Source organism: Diadema antillarum, unplaced genomic scaffold (genome assembly GCF_040938485.1).
Source record: "Diadema antillarum isolate AM-2024a unplaced genomic scaffold, OU_Dant_1.0 scf00000020, whole genome shotgun sequence".
Classification (NCBI taxonomy): domain Eukaryota; kingdom Metazoa; phylum Echinodermata; class Echinoidea; order Diadematoida; family Diadematidae; genus Diadema; species Diadema antillarum.
The window spans coordinates 408920-419945 of NW_027270909.1; positions in this window are offsets into that span (position 1 = coordinate 408920).

Sequence of the window (11026 nt, forward strand, 5' to 3'; positions counted from 1 at the left end):
TGAAGATCCACAATCTATCAGAATTAAGGTTGCAACAAAAAATAAATTGCTCATGTTAACATTAATGTTCAACTGTTTGTCATTCTATACGAGCAAAGATAACCACACCGATCCACACATCTTGAATCAGAAAGTGTTAGTTTCACAAGAAATTGACAATGTAAAGTGATGACTAACATTGTGAAGTACATTCATGGCAGACATACTCCTTCATCAGTGAGTGACATGTTATGAGGTGATATGTGGACAAGATTTACTCACGTTGGACTGTGACATAAATGCTGCCCTCTACAGGTCCGGCCACACACATGTAGGCTCCTGTGTCCGTTTCCTGCAGGTTGCTGATCACAAGACGTGTCTCACCCAGGGACGGACTCTCCACCCGAATCCTACCAAAGTCTGGAATGCAAACAAATCAACCAGTTACAACCAAACAAATACACATACATAGACTCCGAAGCACACAAGCTGGGCATCAAAAGCTTACAAATGCTGTAATGTCACATCCTTTTCTTATCATTTGTATGGATTATTTTAAAGGCAGCCGATCGTCATCCCTTATGGTACGTAAACTCTGAACGACCGAAGTTTGTGCATGCAATTGCGCAATGCCAGACTCGGTGCTATATCCATAAACGTGTGGGACAATGCTACCACTGAGACACGTGTGTGTGTGTGCGTGTGTGTGTACGCATCATACACAAACATTGTCATCGCGAGCTGCGGTGATTGGAGGAGAGAAGCCAGGAGACGCGTGGCTCTTTTGGCCTCTCTTCATGCGCATGCGCATTGAGAGTGTGCGTCCATTTGGAAGCTCTCGTGGCTCGCTCGGACAGCCATTTTGGGTTAGAAGATTTGTAGCACAGAGCTCTTGTAGTCTAGAGTGTTGTTCGCTGACCCATTGAGCCAGCGCTATTCTCATTCGGGGGTCACTACATTTGATACAGAATGGGGGAGGCAGCGTGTTGCGTTCGTCTCCGTGCCGCACAAACCACTCGCCACGATTGAGTGCCTTTAATTCAGAAATCCATCTCATAAATGAAATGTAACAATGCAGAACAAGCATTAAACAGGATAGCATATCTTGTAAAATGAAGACACAACACAAATCGGTAAACCAACCTAGTGTGGGCCAAACTGTGAAAACACAAATAGACAGTTTCTCTACATTCAGTGCATATGAAACCTTCAAAAAAATATATTGAGATCTTTCTCATAAGGAACAGCAGTATCCTGAAGAATTGAATTACATGCATAGCTACATTTGTATACGACACAGAAAAGGATGCTACATAAATTTTTACCCTTTGGCAAGAAGAAGAAGAAGAAGAAGAAGAAGAAGAAGAAGAAGAAGAAGAAGAAGAAGAAGAAGAAGAAGAAGAAGAAGAAGAAGAAACGAAACCAACAATCTAATAATTATCAATTTATCTCTGTCTTTTGATCCATGGTAGCCTACTAAACAAAAGTTGGTCAAACACCATGCCATACTGAAACTGCACAACAGCTTGTAAAACATGAGAATCCATAACAACAGTTTGCAAGGGTGGTCAACCTTCAACAATGAACACAAATGTGACCCGCTACAACAAAAGGATCCTAAAGTCGCTGACAGGCGAGCCAATCATGGCCAAGAAAAACGCTATTTTCAGGCCTTTCCTTTGATCATTTAGCTTCGAAATTTCGGCATATGATAGAAGATGCATTAGACTACAAAATTATGTTAAAAATAGAAATCCAAATGTTTTGACAGATTTTGGTGATATGACTTCAAACTCGATTTTCTCGGCTCACCCGTCAGCGACTTTAGGATCCTTTTGTTGTAGCGGGTCACAAACTCAAATAGCAGTGGTAGAATAGATGCAGCAAGAAATTCTTAATGGTATCCTCTTTCATTTCTTGTCCTTACCATACGAGATGTTCTCCCCAGCAGCATTCCTCCAGATCGGTGGTTCCACAAGGTTGGTGTCGTTCACAGAGCACAGGTAGCTGATGGTGCCTCCGATCCGCGGCTCAGAGTCGTGGCTGGGCACGATGTTAATACTGACCGGAAGGACGCCCTCGCAATGACTGCCCGTATAACCCGCCGGGCAGCGACACTCGCCCTCCATACAGATTCCTCCGTTGATGCACATGGGAAAGCAACCTTCATCACAGTAGTTTGGTTTGAAGAAAAATGAAGGGGAAAACAATAGATGGTATTAACTCATCACTGCATCATATCGATGCTCATATGCAGATATACAGATTTGGAAAAACATTCTCAGAGCTGCCAACTTTTGTAAAAGCCTTTCAGTACTTTGATGGCTGAAAATCAGTAATTTGCACCTTTTTTGAGTGAAAATCAGTAATCCTTAACAGTATAATAGAATTTATCACAGACAATGATTTCTAAAATCAGTAATTTGCTTGTAACCTTCAGTATTCTTGTCCAATTTCAGTAGAAATTACTGAAAATCAGTACTAGTTGGCAGCTCTGCATTCTTAGGTTTGTAATAAGGCACTGACTCTTGAGAAAGCACACTGAATATGTAGAGTTGAAAGCCATACCCATATTTCAACTACTATTTGTAATTTTTAGAGAAAAAAAAAGTGATACAAAACAACTTCAAATTTGATTCAAACTTTGAACTGGCTGTGCCATGCAAAATATACCAATCATCAGATTGATTTTACATACTTATTTTTGATAAATGCTCGCTTACTTTTTTCTTTGATAAAGTCCTTTATAGAAGTAGACATGAAAATATTATATCATAAAGACAGAATATAAACTGCATATTACGTCAATTTCTTGACAAGATACAACATAATTTAACCCACTGAAGGCAAATCCCGAGAATACTTGGGCAGGTGTCTATGAGAACTACATACATCTTATCCCTACTAGTTGCTTTTTTCAAACTCCACTATATAAACTTTTCATTTTATAAATGATTTGGGAAATCAGGTGACTTCAAAAATATGTGCAAGCAATGATGGTGTAAAGCCTTCTTAGGGATGACAAAATGACTGACTTTGCCAACAGTCTGAACATAGAAAAAGTTGTTCTACAGACATAACATCTTATTGCTTGTTTATCAATGTTTCCACAAAATTGCTCCTTCTTACTTTTCAGAGCTCCTTGTAAAATATGAGCCTATGAGAGTTCTTAGGTCATCAAGGGAGGATCTATATGTGATACCCTCCATTTCAACAAGCTACTATGGCAAACGTAGTTTCAGGCATGCCGCCCCAGAACTGTGGAACAGCATCCCAAGTGATATAAAACATGCGAGTTCCATCAATAAGTTAAAAACGTTTTTAAAAACGTATCTGTTCAGAAAGCAACATAGTGATTGTAGATGATGATTTATGCAGCATTTTATTGTTTCTGTAATTACCTTTTCCTGGTTATCTCTTTGTTTCCCCTCTAAAGCGCATAGAGACCTTTCCAAAGGTATTACGCGCTATATAAGAACGGTAATAATAATAATAATAATAATAATAAAAATAAGGCCTGGAATTGGTGCATCTCTTACCTCTGAGTTCACAGTGTCCCCCAATGAATCCATCCACACACTCACACACACCGTTGTTACAGGTCCCTCCATTAGCACAGGGTGGCTCACAGGAACGTTCTGAGTTAAAACAATGCATGTTATATGCATGTTATAGTGTACGCTGTAAATACTGTGCAACATACATATTATATTGACCTCCTAATCAATCCCTTTGCATCGTGATATGTACAATGTTTGTACCTTGTTAAGAGATTTACTGCATCATATGTTATATTGACCTCTAAATCAATCAATACATTGTTAAGATCTGTATTGTTCAACATATAATTATGTTATATTGACCTCCTAATCTACCACTTTGCCTCTTGACTTTGTTGACAACCGAGACTAAAAGGCTAAAAGATTTTTCCTCAAGAGGACAGGAAGATTTTGTTTTCCTTGAAGGAAATGACTCTTCCAAGAAAGAAAAGCAGAAATAAAAATCAACATCAAAATGATAAAGGTAGCATACACGGCACTGTGTCCTTATTTCTCTGTATTGTTGATTTGCATTATTGTACATCTCTTTTCCCAATGATATCACTACATTGATTTTATTGGTAGGACAACAAAATCACAACACCTACTGTAAAAGAGGAAATTTTTGCAGTGTGGAAATTTTCGTGCCTTTTGTGAAACCAGAATCTAGTGCGAAAATAAAAGCACATGAATATGTTTGCTTGCCATATGTTCCAGAAGTGGATGTCTTGATTCCGCAGAATTAAAAACATGTGAAACTCTTCTTACCTGGCCGAGCGCGAAAAATTAGTCGTGCGAAAATATCCACTTTTATAGCATGCTAAAAAAGAGAGGGTGAATTCAGATGAATTTAATACTAAGAAAGTCTTTGGTTCTCATGCCACACACCTGCAAGTACAATAGTGAAGGTGGTGGTCAGGGGTCCACCGTTGCAGCGGTAGACACCTATGTCCTCTGATGTAAAGTTGTGAATGATGAGCTTGGTTTCATGGCTGGTCAGTCTCTGGGTGTAGATGCGGTCATCTCGGTCTGACAAAAAAAAAAGAAGAAGAAATAATGGACTGACTTCAACTACATTTTGTACACAGATAATTTGTCACGTCGAAAATAAGAATGGTAATATCAAACTCATGTCAACAATGTTCTCATAATCACTGCACTTTTGTGCATCAAATGCAACCTATCATCATGTTGGATGATGCAGAAAATGGAAAACAGCTATTCTTGTGTATGAGTCTATACCTAGTGTATGTGCATTTTTTATGCAAAATAAAAAGAACACTCTCAAATATTGCAACTGATTGACAAATTGCCCTACATCGACGTAAATAAGCACTGAATTGATCAGTGTTTTAGTAGTAGCCATGATAAAAAATCATGGGCGTACATACTCGAGCAGGATTCGAACCTACGACCTCCTGATCACCGGACAAGCGTTATCTCCACTATAAGGATTAAAACCAACGCTTCCTTTCAGGCGAAAGCTCGGTGGTCTAGTGGAGATGACGCCTGTCCGGTGATCAGGAGGTCGTAGGTTCGAATCCTGCTCGAGTATGTACGCCCATGATTTTTTATCATGGCTACTACTAAAACACTGATCAATTCAGTGCTTATTTACGTCGATGTAGGGCAATTTGTCAATCAGTTGCAATGAAAACATCTCGACGGAAGAAATTCATGAATTTGAATAACTCTCAAATATGTCTGAACTGCAGCAAGAGATCAATGAGTGAAATTAATCCTTCATTTATAAAAGTGAACTATAAACACATCTTGATAAAACAAAGAAAAATTACAGTATGACAGACAGATAAAATAAAGAAAATGTAGTGCAGCATATAAAAAAAGCTAAAAATAAAGAATCAAAATCCAGAAACTCACAAGCGGGATTGGAAGAAATGATTCTGCCGGATGGATTTCTCCAGAAGGGGTAGCGAGGGGCGTTAGGTCCACTGGTTCGGCAGAGGAACTCGATGTCCTCACCAACCATTGGACTCTTCTCGATACTTGGTATGATGACGATGGAAGACCGGATCCAACTAATAAAAAACAAATAATTAAAGGGTGTGTACAATTCTGGTCGAGGTGAGGATTTAGCTTTTAACGTTTTGAGAGATATTCAGAAACCATTCTATGAGATGTCAAAGAGCATGCAATTCTAAGGGGTATCAAAAGTTTATTTGATGAAAATCGGTTTTGAAATGGCTGAGATATCCAAAAACAAGGTGAAACAAAGAGATCCTAATAAAAGGCGTGGCCTGTCGCCTTTTATTATTATCACTTTTTTGGATATCTCAGCCATTTAGAAACCAATTTTCATCAAATAAACGTTGAAACTTTCTTAAAATTGCATGCTCTTTCATATTTCATAAGAGGTTTCTCATTATATCACTTAGGAATGTTCAAAACATGAATCCCCACCTCAACCAGTACTGTACAGTCCCTTTAAAAATTGCAATCACTGTACTTGACAAAATAGAGAAAGATATCGGCATACGTGCAAATGAGCAAACTCATCTACACAAATACCAAAGATATGTACACATAATTATATCAAAAATCAGTTCTGCCTTTAAAAACACTATATTCCATAAACATCTACAACTTCTTCACATTTTGATGTCTTTATTCAAGCTTTGATTATCAATACAGAAATCTTTCTTAGAAGCCTCCATAATAAGAAAACTTTTTTTTTCCCGTTTTAACTGATATGCAAACTATATCAATTCTGGATGATATTGAATCAGATCTTTTTCTTAGTTTCCCATCTTTACCAGGTCAGTACTGTATAGATATAAAAAATAATATGTCGTACAGGAGAATAATCAGAAAAGGAACCAAACTCTTAATTGAACAATTTTATTGGATTACAGCCATGCAATCCCCTGTAATGGGCATAAAGATCTGAACTGTCAACTTCTTTTGGATTGGAAAGCATCAGTGGTCTGTTTCTGACGCTCGTACCACCTGTATCAAACATTTTCATGTGGCAATGTAAAAAAACTACGAAGGATATAATGTGATAGTCTTACGTCCGATTTGGCAGAATGACCCCTGGTAGCCGGTGGGACACAGGCACACGCCGTCCTCACATGTTCCCCCGTTAGCACAGTTCAAAGGACATGGCCGCTCTGTGGGAAAAGGCAAAGTAAAAGTCATTTTGGAAACTTTGTCTATCATGATGTAAAGTGTGATAAATGTAATCATACAAATCCTTAAGATACTGATTGTGGTAATGGTCAAGATAATTACAAAAAGAAAGTAATGGTAGTGGTGATAATGATGATACACATCTTTAAAAACTAAAAACAAAACTTACTGTTTGACCAATAAAAATCTGAACAAAATAATACAAATGATACATATTTATGATGGACACAAAAAAAGCCTACAATACATAGGGCCTACGGCGATGACGGCAAAATCAATCGATATGGCAACCACCATTTAGGAACAAGGATGATAATATTTTCCCTGTGCCACAATAAGAGTCCCTGTCCTTGGACACGCATTGTAAAACTGCACCATGGTTTTGAGGAACAATACATGTATATCTCATCAGTAAAGCTCTCACTCTTCTGCATTTGAAGAGTTTATTGCAAAACAAGCTAACTCCATTCTTGTTAAGTTGAGATATTTGTAATTAAAGATGCTACAAAAATAAGAAAATAACAGGAAAATACAGGATATTTTTATTCCTAACTTCGAGAATATTTTTTGTTATGTCACAAGTGAGGTATTGCTGAAAAGGTTTAATTTTACTTGATTTGATGATGGACTTACTTTGAAATGTTTAAAAATAGCGCTTAGCTCATTTTGCAATTAAAACTCTTCATTTGTGAAAACTGGTATCAGACTAGCATCAGCCGGAAGACAAGTCCTTGCAGTTTTAAAAACAACTCTGTTGAAAATATCTACCATTAACATTCATCTTCCTATTCTCAGGCATCAAGGAAAATATGTCACGTGTAGGATGTATACAACAACATCCAGTATTGTTACCTTCTATGGTGATGAAGACTGTACTGTTGAGTGGACCGGTGGCACACGTGTACAGCCCTGTGTCGCCCTCAGCCAAGGGGCGGATGTAGAGTCTGGTTGCCGTGGCGTTCACATCAAAAGTAAAGACTCGGTCTTCACCTGGAGGAAGAGGGGGAAAGGCATGACATGGATGGATGACACTAAAGCAATATAACCATTGATATTATTTTACAAAATAGTGTATATGACTCACTTGATGTTTTATGATTTTTGTGACATGCAAATATAGCACAATAAGATGCATGCATCACAAAGTTTATGCTTAAGTGACATAAAAAATTTATTACTTCAAAACATATAACTTCCAAAAATACTGTATGTGACTCACTTGAAGTTTTATCAATATGATTTTTGTGACATGCAAGTACAACACAAGAAGATGCATGTATTACAGTTTATGATTAAGCGACATAAACTTATTACTTCAAAATATATCAGTTTCCCCCCCCCAAAAAAAAAAAAGAAAAAAAAAGAAAAAAAATCTCTTAATGAGGTGAAATCAAATTGATTTCAATTTTGCTTTTGTCATCACCCACGTCAACAATTTCATTTCAATCTTTGCAAAGGATGAAATTGTCCATGGATACTGAACTGTGAAAATGACAATTCTTTGCCATTCTTGCCACCACAACCCCTGAACCATATCAATGATAAAATATTCTGATCTTATTGCTTTTTTGAAAGTGTCACGCTTAATAATCCATGACAAACAAAAAAATATGCATTTCTCATGCATTTATTTTTCTCGCTATCATGATAATCATGTCAAATTGATGACACAATAATAGCAAAAGAGGCAAAGAGTAGGTGTTTCTTATGTTATCACCCATGTGAGCAATTTCATTTCAATCTTTGGGGATGATGATGAAAGTGTACAGACATGTGTGCGGTCCCAAGATACCAAGAACTGGGCACTGTTTCATGAAAGTTGTCAGCCCTGACAAGTTGTCAGTCACCGTCAGTAAAATCCTTGGTTTTGATCGGCTGAGATGCGCTGGTCACTGACTGTTACTATGGTAGTTGTCAGAGACTAACAACTTGTCAGGGCTGACAACTTTGATGAAACGGTGCCCAGGTATCATCCCAAGACTCACTGGTCTGGCGGTTGCCCACGATGCGGCCGCTAGGCTCCCTCCACTTGGGATTCTGTGGGGCAAAGGTCCCCTGGGTGAGACAGAGGAAGGCAATGTTCTCTCCTGTGTAGAAAACTTGACCCTCCTCCGGCAGGATTGAGATGGACATGGGCTGGATGACTGTAAACAACAGAGGGCGACAAATAAATAGAATTATTTTAACAAGCAATAATTAACCTTTTGCATGCTTTGAGGGTCTATTGGCATACTGTAATGGTCTTTACAGTGGAAATTTTTGTGCATTTTGCGCAACCAGAAGCTGGCACGAAAATAAAAGCACGGAAATATTTTTGCATGCCATATATTCCAGTAGTTAATGTCCTGATTCCGCGGAACTAAAAACATGCGAAATCTATCTTATCCGGCCGAGCGCGAAAAATTACTTGTGCAAATGATATCCACTTTTACAGTACCAAAACCCATAGCCTTGTTCACACTGTTCAGTCTCTAGCACAAAAAAGGTTAAACACAGCCTCATCATATCTATACTTGTATGTAAGGATTTAAAAGGTCTATGGTATTACAGCACAGCTTGAAATCGAGAAAAGGAATAATACACGATGGATGCCTGTGGACAACAGTGGGTGATATACTGGTAAAAATCTACCAAAATCAAGTATCAAATAGGCTTAATACACAGTGTAGTGAAGTATAGAACACTATTACTGAATCCAATCACAGCTATGAGTGCACCACTATGAGTAGGCCCTACAGTTGAATTTGGAATTGACGTAGACTTACTCTGTAGCTCACACGCCGACCCATTGAAGCCCGTTGGACATCGACATTCTCCTCCGACACACTCTCCTCCGTTCTCACATTCCGGAATGCATGAGGGCGCTGTTGAAACAGAGAGACGAACAGTTGAGTGAATCACATATGAATAAATACTAGTCAAGAATGAATGGTCTTTACGAGATTTTTAATCTATTAAAAATCATGCAGCTCATATTGATGCTATTTCGGGATGCTTCATATTAACCCGTTCCTTCCTCAATTCTCTGAGTGCCTTTAATGCCCCCAAACGAGATTCTTTTCGCCCGTCGACAGAGAGGCACACAGGTTGGTAATCCAGCTGTGTGAAGGCAGTCAAGCGGTTCATTGTGTCCCCCTTTCTACGGTCAACTACATGTGCCCGTGAACAATGGAAATATCGGGTGCGAGGTATGAATAGAGCGTGCGCTGATGAGCTCTCAGAATCTTTTGTTCTACACAAAACCAGGTACCTGAATGAGGTGACTGGGGTCAGCGAACCCGCATTTCTAACTGATCTCAGCCTTGATCATTATGTACATGTTCGTACGAGTTTACAGCAGAACAAGCAAAAAACTAAATCAGGAAAAGGTACATAATACTGTAAACCCCCTTTTTTTTTAAACAGCAGGAGAACAAATCCTGGTAGAATAAACTCTGATCTTTTTATCAAACCCACTTTTCTGAGCATTTTAACACAAAGAAACACGAATTTAGGCCACTGAAGCAGGCACCCTTGTCTTCACTTTGGGAACCTGGTAAACCAGGTTCCCGTAAGGAACGGGTTAATACAACTTTCTAGGTTTTTTTTTCTCCTTAAAAGCATAACTTACCATTTTGCAGATTAAAAAAAAACAAAAACAGCATTAATGCTTGAAAATAGTTCTAAAATGTGAGTTAGGGATAGAAACAACCAAAGTAAAAATTTGAACCAGTATAATCTATGTTAAGTATTGTTAAATGTATAAAATGTGAACAATATTTATAATAAAAATGACTCCAGACTAAACTGTCTACAGTTATAGTTTAATCAGAAAAATAATGATATCTCCTTGTATCTGAGGCTTTAATGCAAAAATTTTAGGATGTTTTGTGATACAACTGACCTACACATATGCATCAAAAGCGATATCTTTAGCCTTTTTAAAATCACTGCTCGCAAAAGGTAAACAGGACCTTTTAACCTCAAAGCACAGAAGATGTCTCTGTTATGAAAAGGAGATTTCATGCATACTAGTATTCACAACATCTCAATTTTCCATATCAAGCAAGTAGGCAGGAGTTCTAACAACAGCTGGACTCCTTATTAGGCATATACAGTAGGGAGGAGCTTTATAAACTTGACTCTTTATTTGGAGTTTAAGGAGGAGCTTTACCACAAGCTAGACTCACCAATCCTGTCACAAGCCTCGCCCAAGAAACCTTCTGAACACACACAGATTCCCTCGATGCATTGTCCTCCATTCACACAGCGAGGGATGCAGGAGTATGCAGCTGGGAGATAGGCAGACAACAAAAAATACATTCAAGGTAAACAGAATATTTTTTCATCTTATACAAACAGCACGTGTACATTATACC